The sequence below is a fragment of the Saccopteryx bilineata genome, chromosome 1 (genome assembly GCF_036850765.1).
Source record: "Saccopteryx bilineata isolate mSacBil1 chromosome 1, mSacBil1_pri_phased_curated, whole genome shotgun sequence".
In the NCBI taxonomy this organism is placed as follows: Eukaryota; Metazoa; Chordata; class Mammalia; order Chiroptera; family Emballonuridae; genus Saccopteryx; species Saccopteryx bilineata.
The window spans coordinates 400176220-400200181 of record NC_089490.1 but is presented as its reverse complement, the minus strand read 5'-3'; the positions used below and the strand labels follow the sequence as shown (position 1 = coordinate 400200181).

At 49.0% G+C, this 23962-nt stretch overlaps 1 long non-coding RNA gene across 1 annotated transcript; it reads left to right on the top strand.

The window, feature by feature from the left end:
- The first annotated feature begins 10888 nt into the window (after positions 1-10888).
- LOC136320913 (uncharacterized) lies at positions 10889-17060 on the top strand. The gene is made up of 2 exons (XR_010728385.1): positions 10889-10933; positions 16920-17060. It is a non-coding gene; the product is annotated as an uncharacterized lncRNA (long non-coding RNA).
- The last annotated feature ends 6902 nt before the right edge of the window (positions 17061-23962 follow it).

Sequence of the window (23962 nt, the reverse complement as noted above, 5' to 3'; positions counted from 1 at the left end):
ATAGATTGTCGGACTAGGACCCAGAGGACCCAGGTTCGAGACCCCGAGGGCTCATCTGGTTTGATCAAGGCTCACCAGCTTGAGCCCAAGGTCGCTGGCTCGAGCAAGGGGTCACTTAGTCTGCTGGAGCCTCCTGGTCAAGGCACATATGAGAAAGCAATCTGAACAACTAAGGAGACTAAGGAGCTGCAATGAAGAATTGATACTTCTCATCTCTCACCCTTCCTGCCTGTCTGTCTCTATCTGACTCTCTCTGTCTCTGTTGCCAAAAAAAAAAAAAAAAAAGTCCTTAGATCAGCTCAGCCTGACAGCCTTCTTGAAGACATGGGTGTAAGGATTCTGCCGCAGGCAGCTGACTCATTCCTGCGCCCTTGGGCCCAGCTAAGGCCTAAGACTAGGGCACCAGTGGCTCCAGGCCTAGAGTGTCTCCTCAGATCTGAGTGCTGCCACCAAGTGTGGTCAGTCCACCTCACCGCCCAGCTCAGACCAGTAGCTCGGAAAGCTCAAGAACAGCAGAGAAGATTTGGAGAAGGGGTTAAGTAACACTCTGGTAAGAAATAATTATTGCCGCCTGACCTGTGGTGGCGCAGTGGATAAAGTGTCGACCTGGAATGCTGAGGTGGCTGGTTTGAAACCCTGGGCTTGCCTGGTCAAGGCACAAATGGGAGTTGATGCTTCTTGCTCCTTCCCCCTTCTCTTTCTTTCTCGCACTCTTGTCTTTTTTCTAAAATGAATAAAATCTTAAAAAAAAAAAATTATTGCCCTGGGTGGGTAGCTTGGCTGGTTAGTGTCGCTTTGATGTACAGAGGTTGCTGGTTCGATACCCAGTCAGAGCACATACAGAAACAGATAGATGTTTCTGTCTTTCTCTAAAACCAATAAAATAAAATAAAAAATAAAACATTATTCAAAATTTGAAAATTAGGCAAAAGGATTATTGCCAGTACCAACCTGGTGATAAGTAGATTGATCTGTAAATAGGTGTCAGGTAAAAAAGATTGTTTTACTATCCTGTGGGTCATTAGCCAGTTTTGTAGGTAAGGAAGAACTCCTGCCCTGGCCAGAGAGCTCAGCTGGTTAGAATGTCGTCCCAATATGCAGATTGAATCCCTAGTCATGGCACATACAGGAACAGACTGATGTTTCTGTCTCTCTCAATAAATAAAATTTAAAAAAGAAAAGAAAGATATCTTCCAGTATTTTTTTTTGTGCCTTTAATACTGTCTCTCCAGTTCTCTCTCTCTCCTTTTTTTATTCAGTGAGAAGAGGGGAGGCAGAGACAGACTCCCACATGCACCCTGACTGGGATCCACCTGGCAAGCCCACTAGGGCCAATGCTTTGTCCATCTGGGGGTGTTGCTCTGTTGCTTAGCAACCAAGCTCTTCTCAGCACCTGAGGCAGAGGCCATAGAGCAGGGGTCAGGAACCTATGGCTCGTGAGCCAGATGTGGCTCTTTTGATGGCTGCATCTGGCTCGCAGACAAATCTTTAATAAAAAACTAATGTTAAAAATATAAAACAGCCTGACCAGGCAGTGGCGCAGTGGGTAAAGCGTTGGACTGGGATACGGAAGACCCAGGTTTGAGACCCTGAGGTCGCCAGCTTGAGCGTGGGCTCATCTGGTTTGAGCAAAAGCTCACCAGCTTGAGCCCAAGGTCGCTGGCTCAAGCAAGGGGTTACTTGGTCTGCTGAAGGCCCGCGGTCAAGGCACATATGAGAAAGCAATCAATGAACAACTAAGGTATTGCAACACGCAATGAAAAACTAATAATGATTGATGCTTCTCATCTCTCCATTCCTGTCTGTCTGTCCCTATCTCTCTCTCTGTCTCTGTAAAAGAAAAATATAAAACATTCTCATGTATTATAATCTGTTCATTTCCTACCGCTCATGTTCATGGTTGCAGGTGGCTGGAGCCAATCACAGCTGTCCTCTGGGACAACACCAAATTTTTATTGTATAATGCGTAAGGTACACGTGAGAGCTGTATGGCTCTCACGGAATTACATTTTAAAATACATGGCGTTCATGGCTCTCTCAGCCAAAAAGTTTCCCGACACCTGCCATAGAGCCATCCGCAGCACCTGGGGCTAACTCACTCCAATTGAGCCATGGCTGCAGGAGGGGTAAAGAGAGAGAAGCAAGAGGGGGAGGGGTGGAGAAGAAGATGGGCGCTTCTGTGTGCCTGACCAGAAATCAAACCCGCAACCTCTGTGTATTGGAACATTGCTCTAACCAACCGAGTCATCTGTCTGGGGCTCTCCAATTCTCTTTGAACTGGCTCTTCCCCATACTGGTACCCTCCTTGAGGAGTTAAGTGATCTTTGACACATACTCTATATTAAGGAGAGTCATGCTTTTAGCTTTGTAAATTACATGCTGTGAGCTTTGGGAGACTTTACCAATATCTCCAAATGGGCTCGGCTGCCAGAGCCAATTAAACTTTGATACTGAAGTTTGTCTAATGGGCTCCCCTGAAACACTGCCTCTCCTCCCTTAGGCTTCCTGGCTCCGCCCTGTGATTTTATTACTTATTTATTTAGAAAAACTCAAGTACATGGGTACTTTATTTCTTTTAAAAAATTTTAATGTTGATTTTAGAGAGATAGGAAAAAAAGAGAGAGAGAGAGAGAGAGAGAGAGAGACAGGAACATTGATCTGTTCCTGTATGTGCCCTGACGGGATCAAACCAGCAACTTCTGTGCTTTTGGAGGATGCTCTAGTCTAGCCAACGGAGCTATCCAGCCAGGGCATAGGTACTTTCTTGTTGTAAAATTTAAACAGTACAAAGTCCCTGTATGATCACCTCCCATCCTAGGCCTGTCCTAAAGTTGACTGTTATTCTGGAATATTTAATATAACAGATTATTATGTAATATATATATTGCAGTGTGCAGAATAAATATGCTTTTTTTTGAGAGAGAAAGTACGAGACAGGAAGGGAGAGAGAGAGGGAACAGAGTGATGAGAAGCATCAACTCGTAGTTACTTCACTTTATTCATTGATTGTGTCTCATATGTGCCTTGACTGGGGGGGGAGGGCATTTAAGCTGAGCCAGGGACCCCTTGCTCAAACCAGTGACCTTAGTCTTCAAACCAGTAACTTTGGCCTCAAGCCAGTGACCTTGGGGTCATGTTGATGATCCTGCACTCAAGCCAGTGACCCTGCGTGCAAGGTGGCACACCTGCACTCAAGCAGTGACTTCAGGGTTTCCAACTAGGGACCTCAGCATCTCATGTTGACGCTCTATCCACTGTGCCACCAACAGTCAGGTGTGTCCATAAAGTCATGGTGCACTTTTGACCGGTCAAAGGAAAGCAACAAAAGACGATAGAAATGTGAAATCTGCACCAAATAAAAGGAACACTCTCCCAGTTTCATACCTATTCAGTGAGTTCGATGTGGGCTCATGACAGATTTTTTAGGGCTCTTTAGGTAGCTATCCCGTATAGCCTCTACAGACTCGTCACTGACTGATGGCCTACCAGAAAGGGGTTTCTCCACCAAAATGCCGGTTTCCTTCAACTGCTTATCCCACCGAGTAATGTTATTCCTATGTGGTGGCGCTTCGTTATAAATGCGCCGATATTCACGTTGCACTTTGTGACATCTTAGGACAAGCGGTGCAGGCCACCAGCCATGAAAACTGAGTACATCCAGTACATGGCTGGAGGAGAAAAGATAAACAACCGTTAGAAATGTAGCAATATTTTCCACTGAACTCTATGTACCCAGATCAAGGAAGCCCCTACCCTAGAGACTTAGCCAAGAATGAGGTCAGCTAACCGCACCCCTCCCGCCCTTGTAAACGCTGCTTGCTTGCTCAGCCTAGATCGCCACCCTATAAAAAGGAGCCATTTTAGAAGCTCGGGGCTGCAGTGTTCCCTTGCGTGGGTTGCCTGCAGTCCCTGCACAGGTTTGCAATAAAACTTATAAAATTCACTTTGGGTTTGCTGTGGTCTGTCTCCTGGGATGTAACACACACACTTTGGTCACGGATTCGAATTTAGCAAGCCACAGAACACACTGAACTTTCCTCTGTACCGTCCACATCTCGACTGGCATGGCCATGGGCTGCTCCGCTGTATACACGGTGTTACGTCATCATCTGTGCATGCACACATGCTGCCACATCATCCTACAGAAACTGGGAGGGTTTTCCTTTTATTTGGTGCAGATTTCACATTTCTATCATCTTTTGTTGCTTTCCTGTGACTGGTCAAAAGTGCACCATGACTTTATGGAATACTGTATATGTATGTATATACACATATCATATGTTAAACAATGCACTTGTATATATGTTTATTTAATTTTTAGTTTTCTTATTATTATTCATTTTAGAGAGGGGAGAGAGAGATAGAAGGGAGGAGGAGCAGGAAGCATCAACACCCATATGTGCCTTGATCAGGCAAGCCCAGGGTTGTTTTTTGTTTGTTTGTTTTTTGTATTTTTCCGAAGCTGGAAACAGGGAGAGACAGTCAGACAGACTCCCGCATGCGTCCGACCAGGATCCACCCAGCACGCCCACCAGGGGGCGACGCTCTGCCCCTCCGGGGCGTTGCTCTGTTGCGACCAGAGCCACTCCAGCGCCTGGGGCAGAGGCCAAGGAGCCATCCCCAGCGCCCGGGCCATCTTTGCTCCAGTGGAGCCTCGCTGCGGGAGGGGAAGAGAGAGACAGGAAGGAGAGGGGGAGGGGTGGAGAAGCAGATGGGCGCCTCTCCTGTGTGCCCTGGCCAGGAATCGAACCCGGGACTTCTGCATGCCAGGCCGACACTCTACCACTGAGCCAACCGGCCAGGGCCAAGCCCAGGGTTTTTTTTTTTTTTTTTTTTTTTTTTACAGAGGCAGAGATAGACAGGGACAGACAGACAGGAACAGAGAGAGATGAGAAGCATCAATCATCAGTTTCTCGATGCGCGTTGCGACTTCTTAGTTGTTCATTGATTGCTTTCTCACATGTGCCTTGACCGTGGGCCTTCAGCAGACCGAGTAACCCCTTGCTGGAGCCAGCGACCTTGGGTCCAAGCTGGCGAGCTCTTTGCTCAAGCCAGATGAGCCCGCGCGCGACCTCGGAGTCTCGAACCTGGGTACTTCCGCATCCCAGTCCGACGCTCTATCCACTGCGCCACCGCCTGGTCAGGCAAGCCCAGGGTTTTTGAACCAGCGACCTCAACATTCCAAGTTGACACTTTATACACTGAGCCACCACAGGTCAGGCATATTTATATTTATTTATATATACATAACATACATATATACACACATATATCTTTTTTTTTTTTTTGAAGCTGGAAACGGGGAGAGACAGACAGACTCCCGCATGCGCCCGACCGGGATCCACCCGGCATGCCCACCAGGGGCAATGGTCTGCCCACCAGGGGGCGATGCTCTGCCCCTCCGGGGCGTCGCTCTGCCGTGACCAGAGCCACTCTAGCGCCTGGGGCAGAGGCCAAGGAGCCATCCCCAGCGCCCAGGCCATCTTTGCTCCAATGGAGCCTTGGCTGCGGGAGGGGAAGAGAGAGACAGAGAGGAAGGAGGGGGGGGTGGAGAAGCAAATGGGCGCTTCTCCTATGTGCCCTGGCTGGGAATCGAACCCGGGTCCCCTGCACGCCAGGCCGATGCTCTGCTGCTGAGCCAACCGGCCAGGGCCAAGCCCAGGGTTTTTGAACTGGCAACCTCAACATTCCAAGTTGACACTTTATACACTGAGCCACCACAGGTCAGGCATATTTATATTTATATATACATAACATACATATATACACATATATGTATACACATATATACATAGCTTATTTGATATATTTGTATTTATAGAAATGTACTATTTTAGTGGCTGGCGGATTTTTTTCATAAAAGGTATTATATTAGAGTACTCTTGCAACTTGCTTTTTCTCATTCAAAAATACGGTTGGAGATCTATTTTAGTACATGAGTTCTGTTATTTTTTATTTATTTATTTATTTTTGGTATTTTTCCGAAGCTGGAAACGGGGAGAGACAGACAGACTCCCGCATGCACCCGACCGGGATCCACCCAGTACGCCCACCAGGGGGCAACGCTCTGCCCACCAGGGGGCGATGCTCTGCCTCTCCGGGGCGTCACTCTGTCGCGACCAGAGCCACTCTAGCGCCTGGGGCAGAGGCCAAGGAGCCATCCCCAGCGCCCGGGCCATCTTTGCTCCAGTGGAGCCTCGGCTGCGGGAGGGGAAGAGAGAGAGAGAGGAAGGAGAGGGGGAGGGGTGGAGAAGCAGATGGGCGCCTCTCCTGTGTGCCCTGGCTGGGAATCGAACCTGGGACTTGCGCACGCCAGGCCGACGCTCTACCAGTGAGCCAACCGGCCAGGGCCTAGTTCTCTTATTTTTTTAACCACCAACATGGCAACACAAACCATAAAATAACTAGGAATAATATTTTTTTACTACCTGGTAATACATTTCTTTTCTTTTTTTTTCTTTTTTTTTCCATTTATTCATTTTTAGAGAGGAGAGAGAGAGGGAGAGAGAAGGGAGGAGGAGCTGGAAGCATCAACTCCCATATGTGCCTTGACCAGGCAAGCCCAGGGTTTCGAACCGGCGACCTCAGCATTTCCAGGTCGACGCTTTATCCACTGCGCCACCACAGATCAGGCACATTTCTTTATTTTTAATGTTTATTTTATTGATTTTAGAGAAAGGAAGGGAGAGCAAGAAGAGACAGGAACATCAATCTGTTCCTGTATGTGCCCTGACCAGGGACTGAACTAGCAACCTCTGTGCTTTAGGACGATGCTCTAACCAACCAAGCTATCTGACCAGGGCTCCTAGGAATAAAAATTTTAAGAACTGTGTGAGACTCTAAGTAGAAAGTTATGAAAGATTTTGCTATTTTATAACATGTTTAAAACAAGAGGTTGTGATATTTAAATCTATGAATTTTATAAAGAACAATGAAATGTATGAAGCAGGAAGTAAGCACACGCACCATGGTAAGAGCGCTGTGTTTTTCCAGTCTTCTTCTCTACCCAAGTATATTTCTGGAACTTGCTTAGCGGGTTGAGTCAGGAAGTTGAATGCTTCTGTAAATAGCTCTGACGCAGCTTGGGACAAGCACACTGCTTTTGCTGAGGCACCCGGCGTCCTGGGAACCTGCGTCAGGGAGTCAGTCATGGTCATGAGCACTGGGGAGGCTTCTGTGAGGGCGTGGGACTTCAGTGAGGCCCGGAAGGGTGAGCTGGCAGATAAATTGGGCAGGACAGTCCAGGAAGGGAACTTGGACTGGGGGTGGGACAGTTATTTCCTTATGGCCGGTCCCTGACAAGGGTGAGACGGAGGGCCACATTGAGAGGTGTGCGGCTGAGGCAGGCTGAGGCCCCATGGCCAGTGTCCTGGCTTGAGCCTTCTGGATCTAGGCTAGAAGCTGATGGCCATAGCCAGCCCTCTAGTTCAGGTTACAGTCCAAAGAAGAAAGGCTCCAGGCTGTGTACCTCCTGCACTGCTCAGAGTGGGGACCAGAGGGTGTCTCCCAGATGTCAAAGCTGGGAACATGCTTGGTGCAGGAATGGGAAGTACTCATGCCAAACCCCAGGCAAGGCCAGGCACTGTCCAGAGATGGAGCCCCAGAACTCACAGGCTCTCCCAGAAACCAGTGGGAACTGGTAGGGAGATGGATCGGAATTCTTTGTTTCTCTCCCATCTCATCAACTGTCAGATGAGGTGTTTTGAGTCACAAGACCTTGTTCTGACCCAGGGGGTTTACTTGAGCACACAGCCCTTAAGGAGCTGGTGCCTGTGTGGCAGCTGGGCAGCGTGGGCAGGGTGACACCTGCTTCTGAGACGGAGACAACACCTTTACCTGCCTTAGCTGCTCCACAGCCCTAAGAAACAGAGGCATAGAGACAGCCAGGCCTGGTTCAGGTTCCCCCAGTGAGGAAGTAAAAATAGCCAGTCTAGATTTCATATTTTCTGCCCCTCAGTGTCAGGTCGAGTCTATGTAGTGAAAGGTGGGGAGGCAGAGAGACTCCCACATGTGCCCCAACTGGGACCCACCCGGCAAGCCCCTACCAGGTGATGCTCTGCCTAGCTGGGCCTCAGCTATTTTAGAGACTGAGGTCAATGCCATGGAGCCATCCTCAGTGCCCCTGGGGCCAACTTTGCTCCAATGAACCATTTGAGCCATGGCTGTGGGAAGGGAAGAGGGGGAGGGGAGGGGTGGAGAACGAGATGTTTGCTTCTCCTGTATGTCTTGACCAGGAATCAAACCCAGGACTTTCACATGCCAGGCTGATGCTCTACCCCTGAGCCAATCAGCCAGGGCCTGGGTTTTTGTGGTTTTTTTCCCAATCCTCAAGAGACAGGCCCCACTCCCATTATTACTCGCCGGAGTCACCTAGCTCAGGCCTGGCAGCCTAGTGTGCTAGGTCAAGGTCTGAATCTACCAGATCTCCTCAGCTATCACCTGAAACTCCCACCCTACCCCAAAAGGACCTGGGCAACAACCGGTATTTATTGTATCATATAACTAAAAAATACAGAGGTGGCCCCAGGCCTCTGGCAGAGGTGGCCCTGTGTATGCCACAGCTCTCCACCTGAGGCTCTGCTACCCTCTGGCTTTCTTCTCAGACAGGCCTTCTCATATCGCTTGGATGAATTGGTTTGCATTGTACATAATAAACAGGAAGTGCTTGTTAAACTGATTTGACAAGTATTCAGAACTGGACAGTTTGGCCCTGGATAGCTAGAGCACCGTCCCGAAGTGCAGAGGTTGCTGATCTGATCCCCAGTCAGGGCGCAGACAGGAATAGAGCTATGTTCCATTCCCCCCTCTCTCTGTCTTCCCCTCTCTAAAATCAATAAATTTTAAAAAAATTAATAGTAAGTTTACTGTGATTTACTCATGCTGTGAAATGCTCAAACCAGAAGGGACCACAGGGCCTCACAAAAGGTTCCTGGGATTTATTTTAGAATTACGTATCCATATATTAGATTCAGCAGACTATCAGAAAACTGGATGGAAAAAGCCTGTATCAAGGTCAAAGCAAAACAGCCTGACCAGGCGGTGGCGCAGTGGATAGAGTGTCAAACTGGGACGCATAGGACCCAGGTTAGAAACCCCAAGGTGGCTGGCTTGAGTGCGGGCTCACCAGCTTGAGCATGGGGCTGCCGGTTTGAGCGTGGAAGCACAGACATGACCCCATGGTCGCTGGCTTGAGCCCAAGGTCGCTGGCTTGAGCCCAAGGTCGCTGGCTTGAGCAAGGGGTCACTCGGTCTGCTGTAGCCCCCCCCCCTCAAGGCACATATGATAGATCAATCAAGGAACAACTAAGGAGAGACTAAGGAGCCGCAGTGAAGAATTGGTGCTTCTCATCTCCCTCCCTGTGTGTCCCTCTGTCACTCACACACACACACACACACACACACACACAGTTTTGTGAGAAAGCCACAGGAGGACAGGCAAAGGGCAGATGGGTAAGGGACGCTCAGAATTACACTATTACCTTTACCTTGATCTGGGCAACTGTTTCCAGGCCAGTCACTTCAAGAGTGTGAAGGACAAAGAGCTGCATGAGGCAACTTGAGGACAGAAGAGTGAGGTCAGCAGCTGGCAGGGGGAGGGATATGGGAATCCAGGACAGTGCCTGGGGCTGAAAGGCGCTGTGGATGGAACAGCATCCTGCAGGCGTAGTGGGGCAGAACTGACTAGAGCCCACAGGAGGGGCATACGCGGGGGTGGGTCAGTCCTCCCGCGTGCCCGGGGTCAGGCCTCGCTTCTCCGTCCTCCGAGCCCTGTAGTCTTCAGTCTCCCTCAGTTTCATGTTTCAGTTCTAGCCTGATTTACCTGTGACGCTGCCTCACGCCACGTAACCGTGAAAACAGAATCTAGAAGCCACAGACTGAAGGCGTGAACACACCTACCACTAAGGGCGCGTAGCGTCAAGGCCCCTCACTGCCCCACGCCTTCCTCTGAGGTCACGCCCCAGTCCCCCGAGGCCACGCCACGCTGCGATCTGCGCAGGCGCGGGCACCGGCCTGGGCGTGCTCAGGCTGTCGGAGGGGCGGTAGGAAGGGCGGTGTCGGTGTGCTGTCGGGTCGGCTGAGCTGGAAAGCGAACTCCATTCCTGACGGTGGGACGCGGCAGGTGGTGGGAGCCGCTTAGAATAGCTCTTGGTCGGAGGCTCAGCTATCGTCGGGCCCTCAGAGCAATGAGTCGTGGGCTGGAACCTCGCTTTTTCATTTGACGTGGACATCTCTGCTTAAACACAGAAAGGGTGCAGAGCCCCGACTTCTGAAGGGCCCCACAGAACCCAAACTTGACACTTATTTCTAGTGACACCAAGTTTGGTTTCATATGTGCAATTTTAACATTAATAGTACATTTTTTTTATTTAAAAATATGGTTAATGTGTATTTTTATTTTCTCTCTCTCTTTTTTTTTTAAGAGGCCCAATATTTTCTTCTGTGCCCAGGGCCTCAATCGACCTTAATCCGCCTTTAGTGCAGAGCAAGCGAGTAGTTGGTGAAGGGTGCTCAAGGGGCACTCAGGGATTCAGGTGCGGCCAGGACATAGAGGTCGCAGGAGCGGAGGTGGAGGCAGAGGCGGGGTAGGTACTGGGCGGTCCCACCTAGAAGGAGTCACCTGGAACACCTAAGGCCCTAGACTACTCTGCCTTGCACCCGTCTTCCATTGTAACCCTGAGGCCTAGTCCAGCACTGGGGCGTTGTGTTGGACTGAGAAATACTCTGTGGGTTCTTTTTTTTTTTTTTTTAAGATTTTAAAAAAATTTATTGATTGATTTTTAGAGAGAGAGGAGTGAGAGAGAAAGAGAGAGAGAGAGAAGGGGGAGGAGCAGGAAGCATCAACTCCATATGTGCCTTGACCAGGCAAGCCCAAGGTTTCGAACAGGCAACCTCAGTGTTCCAGGTCGACGCTTTATCCCACTGCGCCACCACAGGTCAGGCTCAAAGGCAGAATAGTTACGTCATAAGTTGTTGGCAAAAAAAAAATATAGGGCTGAATTCCTAATTCAGAATTTACCCTCCCCAAGTTTAATTCTTCTGTGAAGTTGGGTAAAAAAGAATTGCTATCTTGTAAGGCTGCAAGAAATATGTCACTTTCAGTGCAGTGCTGGGTGTGTCTGCATAAAACCAAAACTGGGAAAAATCTGTGCCAGAAATAGACTTTTAAATATCAAAAACCTTTATTACAGGCCCTGGCCGGTTGACTCAGTGGTAGAGTGTCGGCCTGGCGTGCAGAAGTCCCGGGTTTGATTCCCGGCCAGGGCACACAGGAGAAGCACCCATCTGCTTCTCCACCCATCCCCCTCTCCTTCCTCTCTGTCTCTCTCTTCCCCTCCCGCAGCCAAGGCTCCATTGGAGCAAAGATGGCCTGGGCGCTGGGGATGGCTCCTTGGCTTCTGCCCCAGGCGCTAGAGTGGCTCTGGTCATGACAGAGCAACGCCCCGGAGAGGCAGAGCATCGCCCCCTGGTGGGCAGAGCGTCGCCCCCTGGTGGGCGTGCCGGGTGGATCCCAGTCGGGCGCATGCGGGAGTCTGTCTCTCCCGTTTCCAGCTTCAGAAAAAATATAAAAAAAAAAAAATTCACCCAGAATCACAGGGCCCATTAAGTGTTACGGTGACAGTAAAAACAACAACAACAAAAAAAACCTTTATTACTTTTTAAAAAGGTTTTATTGATTTTACAGAGAGAAGAGGAAGAGGGGAGCGATAATATCAACCCACAGTTGTTTCACTTTAGGTCATTGCTTGCTTGTCATATATGCCTTGACTGTCCACTCTGCCAGCACAGGCCAGGCTAATTATCGAAAACGTTAGATCCTGGCCTGGTATTGTTCAGACTTTGGAGCCAGAGTGAGTAAAAATTCCAGCTCCGTTATTGAGAGTCTCTGTACCTCACACTTCTTATTTGAGAATGGAAATAACCTACTCATGTGAGAATTAAGTTAGTACTGTATACACCAGCCACCACTCATACAGTAGGCCCAAGCCAGGGTTCCTCAGTGAGGGGTTCTCTCAGCCCAAGTTGACGGGCTTCCTGTCCTCTGTCTCCTGGTTCCCCTCCCTCTACTCTGCAGGCTGCGTTTCTGTGGGGCAGCTGTGTTAGGCTTGCTTGCTGGTTTACTGGCTGCAAGCACTTTGCCTGATTGTTGCGTGAGCATGTGGCCGCGCCACATGTGTGGCCTATGTAAGGCCATGGGTGCTTGTGCTCAGGGGATTATGGATGGCGGATTGTCCACCACTGTGAGGGGCTCTTCTTGCCGTCTGTGTGCTAGAGAAGAGGTTTTCCCCTGCCTGTGTGCTCATCTGCCATTGTGAGACTCTATTAAATGGTAATGGCCCAACACTTTCTGGCTCCACAGTTTCTCTACCATCTGCCCAAGTCAGTGTGGACCTGCCTGGCCTTGGCCACTGGCATTACAGTTTCCCTCAGGCTTTTCCAGGTTTGGTGTGCCCGCCACCCAGTGGGAGCCCAGTTCTCCCTAAAGGACCATGTGACTGGGTGGACAAGAGCTGCCAGGGCACGTGGTGTTCTAATACGAGGTGGGGGAGTCTTTAGCCCATCTTGAAGAAAAGGCCCCACCCCCCAAGCCAACTTTGCACACCTCCCTTCTGCTTCCAGCTGGGCCTTATGAGCCTTGGGTTGTTAAAGAAGACAGGGAGGAGAAGACCGCTGAGGGTCTCTGTGGGAGCTTGCTCATGATCACAATGTGCTGCCTCTACCAAGCCCGAGCTGAGGGATCTCCTGGGATCCCCCCTCAGGTGCCTGGTACTGGGAGAGTGCAGACTCAGACCTTCAGTGCCCACCCTGGCCCTTCTTACCCTCAGTCATGTGCTCTTCCTGCACCAGGGCCTGCTGTTGGCCCCTCTCTCTGCTCCACAGACAAGGCCACTTCGGAGCCTGCCTGCCTCCACCCAGGCTGCCTCCCCTTTCGTCCCTGCACTCAGCCCTCCCTGGCAAAGCTGTCCTGGTCCTCAGAGGGGAAGGTGAGGATGATGTGGGCTGATTCCTGGAGTCCCGGCTGGAGAGGCAGGTGGGAAGCTCATGCTGATGAAAATTCCAGGTGGGCCTGACCAGGCGGTGGTGCAGTGGATAGAGCGTCGGACTGGGATGCGGAAGGACCCAGGTTCGAGACCCTGAGGTCGCCAGCTTGAGCGTGGGCTCATCTGGCTTGAGCAAAAAGCTCACCAGCAGGCCCTGGCCGGTTGGCTCAGTGGTAGAGTGTTGGCCTGGTGTGCGGGGGACCCGGGTTCGATTCCCGGCCAGGGCACATAGGAGAAGCGCCCATTTGCTTCTCCACCCCCTCCCTCCTTCCTCTCTGTCTCTCTCTTCCCCTCCCGCAGCCAAGGCTCCATTGGAGCAAAGATGGCCCGGGCGCTGGGGATGGCTCCTTGGCCTCTGCCCCAGGTGCTAGAGTGGCTCTGGTCGCAGCTGAGCGACGCCCCGGAGGGGCAGAGCATCGCCCCCTGGTGGGCGTGCCAGGTGGATCCCGGTCAGGTGCATGCGGGCGTCTGTCTGACTGTCTCTCCCCGTTTCCAGCTTCAGAAAAATACAAAAGAGAAAAAAAAATACAAAAGGAAAAAAAAAAAGCTCACCAGCTTGGACCCAAGGTCGCTGGCTTGAGCAAGGGGTTACTCAGTCTGCTGAAGGCCCGTGGTCAAGGCACATATGAGAAAACAATCAATGAACAACTAAGGTGTCACAATGTGCAATGAAAAACTGATGATTGGCCTGACCTGTGGTGGCGCAGTGGATAAAGCGTCGACCTGGAAATGCTGAGGTCACCGGTTCAAAACCCTGGGCTTGCCTGGTCAAGGCACATATGGGAGTTGATGCTTCCTGCTCCTCCCCCTTCTCTTTCTCTCTCCTTTCTAAAATGAATAAAAAATTTAAAAAAAAAAAAGAAAAAAGAAAAAAAAAACAAAAAAAACCCCTGATGATTGATGCTTCTCATCTCTCTCCGTTCCTGTCTGTCTGTTCCTATCTATCCCTCTCTCTGACTCTCTCTCTGTCCCTGTAAAAAAAAAAAAAAAAGGAAAAAGAAAATTCCAGGTAGTCCCTCAGTCTTGGTGTTCAGGGCCCCCAAGGTGCCCCCTCCCACAGGGTTCGGAAGACGGGGCTGCTTCCGCAGCTGTGTGTGGGGCCCTAGGGGAAGCGAGTGCTGCAGCTCCTGCTGCTCACCATGGCCCAGGTCCCCCAAGGGGGTGAGGGAGAAGAGAGTGGAATAGGGGGCTCCTGGGAGAGAGGCCCTGGGCGCCCGCCCAACACCTCTCCTGGGGGACAGTGATGTCCTGATGGGGTGGGGAGGAGGGGGCTGAGTGGGAGCTGGAAGGAAGCAGGGACACCATAGGGACTCGAACCCTGACCCAGCAAGCTGGGTGTGCCACCACTGGTGCCTTTTGCTTTTTCCTGCTCATTTTCTCACAGACTTAAAAGGTGAAAAGCAAAACCTGAACGCGGCCCTGAGCTGCGTCCAGGAAAAGAAACACCTGCGGCGGCTCCACGCCCCCCTCCCGGGGTCATTGCTTCCTACTGACACCCTCTTCCCACAGCCAGAGGACAACGTCCCTTGGCTTCACAGCCACGTGTCTCCTGTTGTGTGGCTGCATACCCCACCTGCAGGAGCCCACGGGTCAGGTTGGCAAACTGAACAACAATTTATGGTCCTGCCTTTTCTAGTACAGTGACAGATCCTGTATGTGTATAAAAATTTCCAGAAAGATTCAAAGAAACTTGAGAGGCCACTTCTGTGTTGTAAAGCTGGCATGGGTGAGGGAAGGGGATTTTACTTTCATTTTCTATCTTTGGAATTTTCAACTCCGTGCAGACTACTTTTCTATTTAAAGGCCAAAATCTGAAGTTTTTCATTGGACCAGGAAATCTAAGAACTAGGGAAAAGCTTGAGCACTCAGGCCTAGCTCAAATGCCAATGGCCCTGCAGGTATGCTGTACCCCAACCGCGGGGGGTTATATAGCGCGCCCACCTGCCTCGCCTGCGGTCCTCTGATCTCTCAGCCATTGTCACCTGTGGAACCCATCCTGGAAACTGCCATCACGTGAACGTGAAGTCGGAAGTGCAGTGCCCCCACCAGCCTCTCCTCTCATTGGACTCTCATCAGAGTCTGAGTTCCAAGGAGGACGAGTCTAAGTCACCAGGGCCCGAAGTCCATGAAGCCCACCTTGAACCTTAGGTAGTACCTGCCCCAGGCCACCCTCCCAGTCCACTGCCAACATACCCACAGCTCCCAGCCCAGGCTCTGTCCCCCTGGGCCCCCGGCGGGTCTGATGGCAGCATCCCCCATGAGCTCCGTAGTCCTTGCCTTGGAGTCCTGTCCCCCCTCTCATGGGGAGGGTCCATAGGCTGCCCAGGTGGCCACGAGGAGTTCAGAAGTCCCTCCTAGCAAGGTCCAGATGAGAAGCTGAGCCCAAAGCAGGGTGAATTCTGTTCAGGGTCATGCAGACCTAAGAACTGGGTCCTTTCTACACATTCCGAGGGATGAATATGAGCAGAGCCAGCCCCACTTCACACTCTCACACACACTCACACACATACACAGTTGTTCACACACACACACACACACACACACACACACACACACACACACACACACAGTCATTCACACACACAAGGGTTGTGGATGACCATACCTGCGGGCCCAGCCTCCAGACCCCTCACCCTGCTCCCTCACGGCCCTGTCCCTCCTCCTGGCCCATGTCCCCTTACAGCCTCCCTTCAGCTTCACCCCCAACACACCACAAAGGGCAGCACTTACTGATTGCAGCAGGAGAGAGGAACCATGAACAGCCATCTAAGTCCCAACCTGACGATGAAGTAACAAAACTCTGGCCTTAAAAGGCCTCAGAAATGTGGATCAAAACATACTCTGAAAGATGAACACAGAATTAATGTAACAGGTTAGTGACCAGACCTCAAGGTTTGTGCTGCGGGAGCCCCAGAGAGGGAGATCTACCCAGGGAAACACGCCATTGGCTAGTAGTTAAAATGGCTTCAAGAAACCACTCCGCACCCTGTCCATGAGCAAATACAAAAACAGCCTGTATTTGCAGGGTGGCGGGAAAACAACAGTGTACATAACTGGCCCCTAAAACCATCCAGAGGTCACAGGACAGTGAGCAACTGCCCCTTCCCTTCGGCCCGGCGGGAATGCAAACCCAAGGTAGCCTCAAGGTATCAAGGGGATTTCCCAAAGACGTTTGTGACAGTGTAACTTCCAATAAAAAAGTGCTGGGACCAGCCCTGACAGGCTCACACACTGCAATGCCCCAGCAGACCTCAACCAGGCGGAAGTATTATCTCAGCAGAGACCTGTGGCTATAACATAACCTTAAGTGGGGAAAGCAAAATGACTACTACTCGTAACTGTGTAAAATAAAGTACATGTGAGCAGAAAGCAGGCAGGGAGGTGAAATAGCTTCAAAACCCAACAGTGGAAAATAACTCCCTGACAGGTACTTCAGTCAAATACAAACAGGATGCCAGCTGGGGTGTGGGGTGGGGTGTGGTGCAGTGTGGGAGCAGGTGTGGACATCAGACAAAGTTACCTCTAAGCAGAAAGCCCTCCCAGAGGTCAGTCTGTGTTGCTGGGCATCTCGTGGTCCCAAGAACAATGCAGTAAAACACGGAACAAAGCCGTCAGCCGCCTTGGTACATGCAGAGGACCCGAGAGGAGTCTGACCCTGCTCCTCAATCTACAGGACAGAGTGGATCTGGATTGGACCGAAACACACCTAGAGGGAAGGACCGACCTCCACAACTGCCATGGGACCGTGACAAAGATGCATGCCCTGAGCGATGAAGAAAGGGAGCCATAGATTAGGAAAAGCAGAAATTGTAGAGGTCGCTTGCTCAGGTAACCAGCCATTCAGTAAATCAGAAATTGATTACAATCGTTAAAAAAATAGAAATTTCCAAACTCAGAAATTTTAAAGCATGCTTTTAAAATAACCTGACCAGGAGGTGGTGCAGTGGATAGAGCATCGGACTGGGATGCGGAAGGACCCAGGTTCGAGACCCCAAGATCGCCAGCTTGAGCACAGGCTCATCTGGCTTGAGCAAAAAGCTCACCAGCTTGGACCCAAGGTTGCTGGCTTGAGCAAGGGGTTACTTGGTCTGCTGAAGGCCCACAGTCAAGGGACATATGAGAAAGCAATCAATGAACAACTAAGGTGTTGCAATGAAAAACTGATGATTGATGCTTCTCATCTCTCTCCGTTCCTGTCTGTCTGTCCCTATCTATCTCTCTGTCTCTGGGGAAAAAAAAAAGAACAAAGTGAGGGCCTTTGGTGGTGCAGTGGATAGAGCATCGACCTGGAACACTGAGGTCATCGGTTCAAACCCCTGGTTTTGCCTGGTCAAGGCACAGATGACAAGCAATCAATGAAAAACTAAAGTAAAGCAACTAGGAGTTGAAATTTTTCACTCCCCACACCTGTAAAATCAATCAATAAATTTTTTTTTAAAAAACTTAAAACCAACCAAATAAAAACAAACCACTCTGCGCAGTAATCCAGGTTCCTGCACAGCGAGCAGGCTGTGCCAGCTGACATCACTCGTGAAGGCACACACAAGCAGCACGTTCATGGTTCCACATTTAAGGATCATGCTCTTTTCTCACTGCCAGACATGCGTGGTCTCGCCAGGGCCACCCTACCAAACTAATCATTCACACAACACAGATGTTTTTGCCTCATCTGAGTACAGTCCTCCCCACTTAAATAAATTCACTTCTAAAATAAAAATTTATTTTATGCCTAAGGAACTTATCAAGAAAGTAGAATCACAAACTACTTAATGGGAGAATGTATCTGCAAACCATCTATCTGATGAAGGTCTAGTATCCAGAATATATAAAGAAGTCTTCTTACAACTCAATAATGAAAAGACAAACACCCAATTTAAAAGTGGTCAAAGGATCAGTATATCCACTCTCCCAAAGATATACATACATGTGGCTAACAAGTGCATGAAAGGGTGCCTGACATCATTAGCCATCAGAGAAATGCAAATCAAAATTACATGAGATGCCACTTCCCACGCCCATATGATGCTATAATCAAAAGTGAGGTCAGTGTTGAAAAGAATGGAGAAACTGGAACCCCCACAATTCACTGGTGGGAATGTGAAATGGTGCAGGCACACTGGAAAGGTTTGGAGGTTCCTCAGAAAGGTAAACAGAGTTATATACAGTCCAGCAATTCCTCTCCAAAGTGGACACCAAAGAGAACTTAAAACTTATAAACCTATAAAATTTTATTAACCAATGTCACCTCAATATATTCAATTTTAAAAATAGTCACACAAACATTTGCCCACAAATGTTCATAGAAACATTATCATCATAGCTAAAGAAGTGAGAACAACCCAAATGTCTAGCTGATTAATGGAGAAACCAAACGTGGTCTATCCATACGATGGAACATAATCCGGTTAGGAAAAGAATGAAGTGTTGTTCAAGGCCGCAGTGTGGATGAACCTTGAAAACACTGTGCTGAGTAAGTTAAGACAGACACTAAAGGACAAATACATGATTTCACTTATACGAGATACCAAGACTAGGCAAATTCACAGGAATAGAAAGTATAAGGAAGGTCCCCAGGGACCGGGGGAGAAGGAATGGAAAATTACTCTGTTGTGGGTACAGAGCTTCTGTTGGGGATGACAAAAGAGCTCTGGAAACGAGTATCAGTGATGGTTGTACAACACAGAGAACTACTAACACACACTGAATCGCACACTTCAAAAGCATGGGTTGTTTGGTATGTGAATATTTCCATTTTATATTTACTTTTTACTTTTTATTTTATTGACTTTCAATTTTAAAAACGAAAAGTAAATTTATTTTAAAAGGAAACTATATTCCCACCATAAATGGAAAACCAATAATTTTTAAAATACATTAAGATAAATATATGAATATTAAAAATTTAAACATCTAACTCAGATCCTTTCAATTTGTCTTGGGGACCACCAGCAGGACAATCATCCCGCCCAGCGACTCGATGCGGCTGCTGGGGGCTATGGCAGCTCCCAGGGCCCTGCTGGCCAGCCCTCCTCCATTTGCTGACATATCCCAGGGGAGGGTCAGGCGGGAACAAGACCGTGATGCTCACAGCCCAGTAGTAATGTACAGCCAATGCCAAGAAGACTGGCAAGAGAGGTAGGAAAGGGGGACTAGACCATACGGCCAGTGTCCTGATGGAGGGACAGTGCTCACTCCATGGCAGGGAGGCGCTCAGTAAGCACAGTGCTTGCTTTGACCCTCATCCCACTTCTTAGTAAATAATATGATTACACTGTCTTACAGATGGGGAAACTGAGGCAGAAAGCTGGTCACAATAAGCGGGTCCAGCATGAGAGCAAAGTGATCTGACTTGAATGCCTACACTTTTAGCCAAGATACTGTATTGCCTCCAATTGGCCCTAATAGTGAAGTTCGGCATAATTACTACACACACATTCACCTTACCATATAGTCTATCATCATCTAAAATTTTTATTGAAAAGCATATCCAACCATGATACAGAATAGCGGTTCTAAGAACCAATGTCATAAATGTAAATGTGCCTAACTTTTTATGAGAAGTCCAAATTTACTGAGTCTAATTTTCCTGATGAAAATCACTTTTTTTTAATGTAGACAAGTAAAAGTTTACTTAGAAAGTCATGGAAGGGCCTGACCAAGCGGTGGCGCAGTGGATAGAGCATTGGACTGGGATGCCAAGGACCCAGGTTTGAGACCCCGAGGTCGCCAGCTTGAGCGTGGGCTCATCTGGTTTGAGCAAAACTCACCAGCTTGGACCCAAGGTTGCTGGCTTGAGCAAGGGGTTACTTGGTCTGCTGTATGTAGGCCCATGGTCAAGGCAAATATGAGAAAGCAATCGGTGAACAACTAAGGTGTCGCAATGTGCAATGAAAAACTTATGATTGATGCTTCTCATCTCTCTCCATTCCTGTCTGTCTGTCCCTATCTATCCCTCTCTCTGACTCTGTCTCTGTTAAAAAAAAAAAAAGTCATGGAGGGAATGGCACCAGGGGGCACTCAGGCACGGTGGGACGACGTGTGAGGACACGGCGAGAAGGCGGCCTCTGCGCACCACCAAGAGAGGCCCCAGGAGAAGCCAAACCTGCTGACACCTTGAGTTTGGACTTCTGGCCTCCAAAACTGTGAGAAGATAAATGTTGTTTAAGCAAAAAACAAAAATAAAAATGAACGAACAAACAAATGAGTCACAGAGGCAGAAGAAATGGGCTCAGGAAACAAGTCACAGAAGCAAAGGAAGGGCCCTTGGGGCTTAGGGGACAGAGGCCTGGGGGAGGGGAATCATTGGACCCTGAATAAACAGGGAGGCCAGTTCCTAAATGGGGAGTCTCAGTATTGTGATAGATTTATAAAGGTAATGCAATTCCAATAAAAATCCAAATGCTCTTATTATAAAGCTAAAACAAACACTGGGTTGGCCCAAGGAAAGACAGATCAGTGAAACAGACGAAGTTCAGGTACAGAACTTAATAATTAAAGTATTTAGTCCATAATTAAGTACTGACATTTCAAACTGAGAGAAAGAATTATTATTCAGTAAGTGGTGCGGGGAAACTTGGTTAACCATTTTGAAAGAACTAAATTAGATTCTTACCTCATACTGTTCAGCAAAGTAACTTCTAGGTAGGGGAGCACAACACCCGAGTACGAAACCATAGTAAGAAAATTACGGCTGATGGCGAGATCCAACATGCAAATTTAAATGGTAAGCTACAAACCTGGAAAGCTTTTTGTAACACATAAGGGTATAAACGTCCTCACACAAAGAGGGGCCCAGGAAGAGAAAATTTCAGTGAAGCACAAAGCAGACACACAACCAACTAACAAACAGCTTCCCAGAATCAAAAAGGAAAATGAAAACACCAGTGCATCCTATCCTATTTGAACAGTAAGTCAGAAAAACATCATCAGAAAACGGTAGTGTTTGCACAGGCCCAGGCGCCCCCTGACGCCAATGGAGAGAAAGGCCGGGCTCAGCCTCAGCTGCGGCAGCACATACCGGCCCCAGGAAGGGGGGTGGGCTGACCCGACGCAGTCCCCTAACCAGAAGGGCAGTCAGTGAGGGGACAAGCTAGTCACCTCGGCAGCCCCTGAAAGAACCACTGTTCTCCAGAAAGGTCAGAGTTCAAGACGGTGGCTGGCCTTGGGACCCTGGAGAAACAGTAAATTCTGGCCTGTACAATCTCTGTGACAAGGCAGGAAAGCATTCAATTCATTTTGCAAACACTTCCAGCCAGTTGTGGTGGCTCCAAGGGTGAGCATGGGGTCAGGTGCTAATCACCAGAACAGGATTCATTTAGGACAGGAGACATCCAGGTACACAGAACTCCCAATACTGGGAGTCAGCCACACAGGCACAGAGGTTCAGAATGCGAACTCTGTTGTATGCCAATTATATTTCACTAAAACTGGCTGAGGCGGGGAATGCAAACCCTCCCAGCTGAGCTCTCCCGAAGTGTGACCTCCTAGAACAGGCCCATCTCATTCCCCACGCTGGATAATGTATCGGCACTTTGACCAGGACAGTGTAGACGTGTTTCATCTGCAAGTTCCCTGAACTGGACACTGCCAGTTCAACAGAAACAAATAACCCTTAGGCATAGCCGAGGCCATAAACCTTTCCTGTGATGACGGTGGTTATTGGGACGGGCGCAGGGGGTCACCAGGAGGCAGGTCAGGATGCCCAGACTCCCTCACAGACCACGACCACCAACCACAGCTTTTTATAAAAGCCAAGTCCAATGTACGTGAGCAAATGGAAGGACATACCTTATTCCTGCACAGGAGGGCAGTAGCATGAGGACACCATGAGGAAGAAGAAAATGTAAGAAGAGTCAGGACACTTCTGGAAAAGGAAATGACGAGGAAGGCCACAGGGCCTGCACTGAAGCACAGGACTGCAATATGAGAACTGGACTTGGCACCTGAACAGAGGTGCCCATCAGTAACTGGTGGAGGGGCTACAGGCCAACTATCCCCACCCCAACTCATTACCCCAGATGAAGTCCACACAGATCCAAGATTCAAACAGAAATAAAACCGGGATGAAACATGGGGTTTTACAAAAAATCATCTTGAGCTGGATTAGCCTGCTAAAACACTCCTAAAATCCAAAGGCCTTAAAATATCGATGAGTATTTATATATGTAAAACTCTGAAGAGTAAAACTTTAGCATAAAACTTAAAAGATCAGGAAAGTGACAAACAGGAAAGTATTTACTTGACTGGGCTAATTTCTTTAATATATAAAGAGCTCTTAAAAACCAGTTAGTATATAACCCAATAGAAATACAAATCAAAACCTCAATGAATTTTCCCTTCTCACATGGACAAGGCAAGTTCAGGAACACAGTGTTGGTAAAGGCACAGGGAAATGTCAACCAAAACGACTTCCTGAAGTGCACGGAAGCTGGTGGCATCCACCACATTCAGAAAGGCACACAGACGGTAAAGCCCCCGGAAAGGAAACTTGCCCCCGATAGTTGCCCATGCACATAAAAACACACACAAACAGCCTGACCAGGCGGTGGCGCAGTGGATAGAGCGTCAGACTGGGATATGGAGGATCCAGGTTTGAGACCCTGAGGTCGCCAGCTTGAGCGAGCGCTCATCTGGTTTGAGCAAAGCTCACCAGCTTGGACCCAAGGTCGCTGGCTTGAGCAAGGGGTTACTCGGTCTGCTGCAGCCCCATGGTCAAGGCATATATGAGAAAGCAATCAATGAACAACTAAGGTGTCACAACAAAGAACTGATGATTGATGCTTTTCATCTCTATCCATTCCTGTCTGTCTGTCCCTATCTGACTCTCTGTCTCTGTAAAACAAAAACAAAACAAAAAAACAGAAAAAAGAAAAACACACACAAATAGATACTCAACAGAACCTTATAGACAGTAAAAATGGCTGGGAATAACCTAATTTTCCGCAACAGAGAAATGAATAATTCAAACATGGATTCTGACACAACCGTTGAAAAGCCTGAAGTCAACCACAAATACAGGTATGCAGTGAGTACCTAGATGTGCTATTAACTGAATGATCCAAAGTGCAAGTCAGGGTATGTGGCACACCAGAACACACAGTTCAATACACACATACTTCTTTAGACAGAAACTCCAGCAACTGGCTGTAACAGCTGCCTCCGTGGGAAAGGTTAGAGAAAGGGGTCACTGTACTTCCTACGGGGCCTGCATCCAACATGTGCAAGGCGTTACTTTGAACATTTTCTGCACCTTTAGGTTAAATAAATTGGAAAAAAATCAGCAGTCTTTGCCCTTGTTTTGGCACACAGACGGTGGATCACATCAACCAAAGAGGAAGAGGGACAGTGCACTGACCGCTAGAGGCTGAGTGGGGAGAGGAGACTTCTGGGGCGGAGCCCGGGCCTGGGTTCCTGACATTAAGCTCCTGAGCCTATGAGCCAAGGAAGAGACAGTGGGGCTCACAGCTGTGCCCCTGGCGCTGGGCTGCCTCCAAAGGACAGGGGGACAATGCTAAAGCCACAAAGCAGCCGGGGCTGTGCGGAAAGGGCAGGCAGGGAGCAGACTGTGCCCCACCCACGTGCTCTCTTTTCTGCAGTCCATTAGACTAATACCAGCTGAGGAGATTTCTACAGACCAAGAAATGTCACCTTTTTTGCAAATGTCACAACTGCTTTCCTAGAATAGTTTGTTTTTCAACATGCTTAAGGGAAAGAACACCAGGAAGTAGAATCTGGGGCTCATTCTGTGCTAAATAAGTCAGACACCAGCTTGCACCAAACTTTGGAACGGACAAGCAGCTTCAGCAAGTGAGCATCTTCACTGGACTCCATGGATGTGAAGAGAAGGCTGGCATTACTTCCCTGGGGCAGTGGGAACTCTCAGCCCACCTCAGGAGACCGAGAGCCCCAGCCCCTACCTACTGC